Below are 6,304 nucleotides of genomic sequence, written 5' to 3'. Positions count from 1 at the left end.
CTGGGACTCTAACACTGATATGTTCAGGGACAAGTACTGAATGAGCTGAGGCTAATACATCTTTTAAAGCAATGGTCTGTGTAGTCATGGGATGAGAGTGCAGCAGAAGCATTTACAAATATATTAAAAAAGCGCTGGTAGATGCCCCTATTCTCAGTTGTCCTATAATGAACGAGTCATTTAAGCTGGCCACAGATGTATCAGAGTACAGAATCATGGCAAAATTATTCCAAGGGGACTGAAATCCTGAAGTGGGGGAAAGCAGAAAAATAGTCTTTGCTAGCATAAGTTTAACAAAGCATAAAATGATTACACCGCCACAGAGAAAGAACTTCTGGCAATAATGTGGAGTATCAAAAAATTTCAGACCTAGTATGGTGAGCACAGATTATTATCTAGACGGGCCATCAAGTACTGTCAGTTTTGATACAAAGTATGTTACTTCATCAAAGACTCACGTGTTGGGCTGTGTTTTTACAAAAATATCATATAAAAATTAATTATATAAAAAGATTACAGAATAGGTCCTGATGCTTTATTACGATTACCATTAGGTTTGAGTAACGTTAAACGAACTGAAGGACCAGGAGTGATTTCAGCTGTATTTTTTTGGGATTTAGCTACATGAACAATAACGTTCGGACTCTAGCCTTCAGAATAGAACATGATGTGAAAGAGAATCCTTACTTTAGTGTATACAAAGAACTATCATTACCCCAGTCAAATAATTCTGAATGGATAATAATGCGTTATTTTGGAAAGCACCGTCAGAGCAGTCAAGATGGACACTGCATTCCATGTAGGTAGAAACAGATCTGGTACAGTTCATATACAAAAGATATGATTATGGTTCATATACAAAGGATATGGTTATTTTGGAATAAGGATGTGTATGAAACACATGTGTAAAATTTTATTATTTCAAGAATATGAGTCAGACGATAATTACTGTATTGAGATCGTGTATGTCCTGTCAACTTATTAAAGAGGATAATAACCTTAGGCACTATAAATTATATCTAATAATTCCAAAAGGTTTGCGTGATTTAATGGCAACAGACTTCTTTGTCCAGCTACACACAGGTAGCACCCATTGACTTGGGGTAGTATCTTTGATTCATAATCAAAATGTCTTTGGTCCCGGCTTCGAATCCTGCCACTGATTAAATTTTAATTAATAATCAGCATAGGCAGCCGAAGACTTCCAGCATAAGAAGCCACCCTCATTCGTCCAATGGACTTGTCAAAGAGGGCAGAGGGGCAGGCACAGGTTCAGGGCACTCTCTTATCTTAGGGGTGGGAAACTGCCCCTTCAGGAGGAAGAATCAGCAATGATCAACAGCATGAGGATACAGAAGGCAATGAAAACCACTGCATTAAATATATTTAACATGTATCCACAGGACATGTGGCCTGTAATTGCAGAAGTGTCATGATGATCTCTCCATTGGCAAAAGATTCCAGAATAGCCCCCATTCGAATATCTGCGAGGAGACTGCCAAGGGGGAGGTTACCACGAGAAATCAGTGAAAGAATAACGTTCTACAAGTCGCGGCTTGGTATGTCAGAAGTTTGAACATGGTAGGGAAACTAGAAAAACTGAAAATGGAAATGCAAAGGCTCAATCTTGATATAGTAGGGGTCAGTGAAGTGAAGTGGAAAGAAGACAAGGATTTCTGGTCAGATGAATATAGGGTAATATCAACAGCATGAGAAAATGGTACAACGAGAGTAGGATTCGTTATGAATAGGAAGGTAGGACAGAGAGTGTGTAACTGTGAACAGTTCAGTGAGAGGGTTTTTCTTGTCAGAATAAACAGCAAACTAACACTGACATCAATAGTTAAGGTATACATGCTGATGTCGCAAGCTGAACATGAAGAGATAGAGAAAGTGTATGAGGATATTGAAAGGGTAATACAGTATGTAAAGGGGGATGAAAATATAATAGTCATGGGGACTGGGAAGCAGTTGTAGGGGAAGTAGTAGAAGTAAAGGTCACAGGAGAATATGTGCTTGCAACAAGGAATGAGAGGGGGGAAAGACTAATTGTGTTCTCCTTGGAAAAGGCCAGGTGATACAGGAAGCTTTCGGTTAAATTACATCATGGTCAGACAGAGATTTGGCAATCAGATACTGGATTGTCAGGCATACCCAGGAGCAGATATAGACTCAGATCACAATGTAGTAGTAATGAAGAGTAGGCTGAAGTTTAAGACATTAGTCAGGAAGGACCAATACACAAAGAAGTGGGATATGGAAGTACTAAGGAATGATGAGATACAGTTGAAGGTCCCTAAGGCTAGAGATTCAGCAATAAGGAACAGTTCAGTAGGCAGTACAGTTGAAGAGGAATTGACATCTCTAAAAAGAAGCTGCGAAGGAAAACACAGGTACAAAGAATGTAACTTCGAAGAAACTATGGGTAACAGAAGAAATACTTCAACTGATCTATGAAAGGATGAAGTACAAAAATGTTCCAGAAAATTCAGAAATACAAGTCGCTGAGGAATGAAGTAAATAGGAAGTGCAGGGAAGCTAAGACGAAATGGCTAAAGGAGAAATGTGAAAAAATCAAAAAAGAAATGATTGTCGCAAGGACAGACTCAACATACAGCAAAATCAAAGCAACATTTGGTGACATTAAAAGCAAAGGTGATAACATTAAGAGTGGAACAGTAATTCCACTGTTAAATGCAGAGGAGAGAGCAGATAGGTGGAAAGAATACATTTAAAGGCTCTATGAGGGGATGATTTGTCTGATCTACATCTACATCTATACTTGGCAAGCCACCAAACGGGGTGTGGCGGAGGGCACTTTACGTGCCACTGTAATTACCTTCCTTTCCTGTTCCACTCGCATATGGTTCATGGGAAGAATGACTGCCAGAAAGCCTACGTGCGCGCTCGAATCTATCTAATTTTACACTCGTGATCTCCTCGGGAGGTATAAGTAGGGGGAAGCAATATATTCGATACCTCATCCAGAAACGCACCCTCTTGAAACCTGGACAGCAACCTACACCGCGATGCAGAGCACTTCTCTTGAAGAGTCTGCCACTTGAGTTTGCTAAACATCTCCGTAATGCTATCACGCTTACAAAATAACCCTGTGACGAAACACACCGCTCTTCTTTGGATCTTCTCTATCCCCTCTGTCAACCCGACCTGGTATAGATCCCACACTGATGAGCAATACTCAAGTATAGGCTGAACGAGTGTCTTGTAAGCCACCTCCTTTGTTCATGGACTACATTTTCTAAGGACTCTCCCAATGAATCTCAACCTGGCACCCGCCTTACAAACAATTAATTTTATATGATCATTCCACTTCAAATTGTTCTGTACACATACTCCCAGATATTTTAAAGAAGTAACTGCTACCAGTGTTTGTTCCGTTATCATATAATAATACAATAAAGGATCCTTCTATCTATGTATTCGCAATACATTACATTTGTCTATGTTAAAGGTCAGTTGCTACTCCCTGCACCAAGTGCCTATCCACTGCAGATCTTCCTGCATTTCTCTGCAGTTTTCTAATGCTGCAACTTCTCTGTATACTACAGAATCATCCGCGAAAAGCCCCATGGAACTTTTGAGATGGAGAAGAAACAGGAGTCGATTTAGAAGAGATGGAGGATCCAGTATTAGAATCAGAATTTAAAATAGCTTTGGAGGACTTAAGATCAAATACGGTAGAAGCGATAGAAAACTTTCTATCATAATTTCTAAAATCATTGGGGGAAGTGGCAACAGAATGACTATTCATGCTGGTGTGTAGAATGTATGAGTCTGATTATATTGCATTTGGAAATCTGCAATGACAATAATGTTTCAGTAGGCTCTTTAAAATCAAAGAAGTCAGTTTGTATGTATTGGAATTAAATGTAATAGGTTCATAACTTTAGCTGACTCAACAATCTTGCATAAAACTTGCATAAAAAGGCCTTTCTTACCCTTTTTTCAATTCTCTATTACTGCAAAATTTCTGTCGCAGCTCCCACATCTGTGGCCAGTCACCAAAAACTTGTTTGTTCTCTCTTCAGACCATCCCATGCTTAAAGGGGGAGACCATGACTTGGAACTCCATTAGGAAGCACTGCTTGTCAGAAAGACCACGTCCCATCAAGTAATGAATGCTTGAAATATTTTCCCTACAGATTCCCACTGGAACAAGTCTAGGGACATGCTACAAAGTATTGAGAATATTGTAGCACTAAAAATTCGTTTTGTGGAGGGGGGGGGGGGGGGGGGGGGGGAAAGGACTCAGAACATTTTCTCATAAATTTAGTATGTTCTGACTGGTCCCTAGGTCCTAATGATCACAAGTTGGCATCATTCTTGATACTTTGTGTTGACTGTTCTCTGTTCCATATTCCTTCGTCCTCAATGGCCCCAAAGTTGTGACATTGTAATTGCCTGATGAAATGTTGTTGTGTTGTCCATGTGAGTGATGATTAGTTGATTAATAACAGATATTTACAGTGTGTAGGCCCAAGTGGCCGCAGCACATATTGCTCTATCTCTTAAGTAACCAGCTGCCTTTACTTGCTCATGGCAGAATTCACCAACATAACTTAAGGTGATTAATAACTTAAGGTGATTGATAACAGATATTTACAGCGTGTAGGCCCAAGTGACCGCAGCACATATCGCTCTATCCCTTAAGTAACCAGCTGCCTTTACTTGCTCATGGCAGAATTCACCAACATAACTTAAAAATAAGCACCTCTTTAAGTATTACAGACTCTGTACATATTTTTTATTGCTACAGAGCAGCAAAACTATCTTCTCAATAAGCTCTTGACATTAGTTGATGTTCTTGGACTTTTCTGTTAGTTGTTAGATAAAAATTATTACACTGCTGGGCAATACTTAAGGATGAAAGTTACTTTCATGTGCTGTATCACTACCAAGTAACATAGCTCCATGAAACTTTGGCTGTACATAGAAAGAACTGTTACAGCACAGTATAGAAATGGCACTTTCACTAAATGACAATCATTATATTAAAGTCACCATTGTTTTCAGTGGCCCTCTGGACATTACAAAAGGAGGACATAGTTTTTAATAGGGTCTCTGGTCACCACAGACAGTAATGAAAGCTCTCCAACATGCTCGCATGCTGGCTAGCTACAAGGTTGGTGAGTTCTTGTGGTAGGACATTCCATTCCTCCAACAGCATGGTTGACAACTGTTGCATTGTTCTTGGTCCACAATGGATCGCACAAGTGCTCAATGAGATTTAAGTCATGGGAATGGGCATGCCTGTCCATTCACAAAATATCCTCTCATTCCAAGAGCTCCTCCACACACACTGTTCCATGTGATTGTGCACTATCATCTGCAACAATGAAGTCACAGCTGAACAGTCTTGAAAAGAAACACATGAGGATGGAGTACAGCACAACAGTAATATTAACAGGTGAGTGTACTGTGTTAAAAGATTTGGAGGACAGTATGCCCACACAATATTATGCATCCACACTCTGTAACACCTGGACCACAAACGACAATGTTCCTGGGTGCATTACGTGTTTCTAACTCTCCCCAACGTCCACTACTGTCAAATATGATTTTTTACACATGTGGTTAGGCCTAACGTTGTAAGGGCGTACCGACCTCCAAATCTTTGAATGCGCTACACTCACCGATCATCCTTATTGTAACACAGTACTCTTCCCTCTCACATATATTTTCAGGGGTGCATTCACCTCTAACATCATTTTTATGGATGACAATGTGTGACCATATCAAAATACTCGGCTAGAGAAGCTCTTGGAATGAGAAGATATTCTGCAAATGGACTGACCTGTCCATTCTCCCAACTTAAATCTCCTTGAGCACATGTGGTATGCAGTAGGGAGACATACTGTAGCATGTCCACATGCACCAGTGACCATGCATCAGTCGTCAGTTGTGCTGGTGGAGGAACATAATGCCCAACAAGAAGAACCTCTGACCATCTTTGTCACCACCATGGAGTACATTGCACAGCTTCCTTTGCGGAGTATGGATGTAGATGTAGAACCATGTCCCCATTCTGTAATGCCTACGGCACCATAATAAATCACACTGCCTTTGGTGTAATTGTTATCATTTGATAAAAGTGTTATTTCTGTTCATCTCATGGGATATCTCTTTTAGATACTTTCTGCACTACACTGTAGCAGGTCTTCCTACATATGGTCCAAGTTTCATCAAGCTATTTCCTTAGCAGTGACCCATTATGCAAAAGTTACATTCATCCTTAAATTCTGCACACCAGTGTATAATAACACAGCTGAGAACTGAGGGCCAC

Source organism: Schistocerca gregaria, chromosome 1 (assembly GCF_023897955.1).
Source record: "Schistocerca gregaria isolate iqSchGreg1 chromosome 1, iqSchGreg1.2, whole genome shotgun sequence".
Lineage (NCBI taxonomy): Eukaryota > Metazoa > Arthropoda > Insecta > Orthoptera > Acrididae > Schistocerca > Schistocerca gregaria.
The sequence above is the reverse complement of the archived record's forward strand: the minus strand, read 5'-3'. Positions refer to the sequence as shown.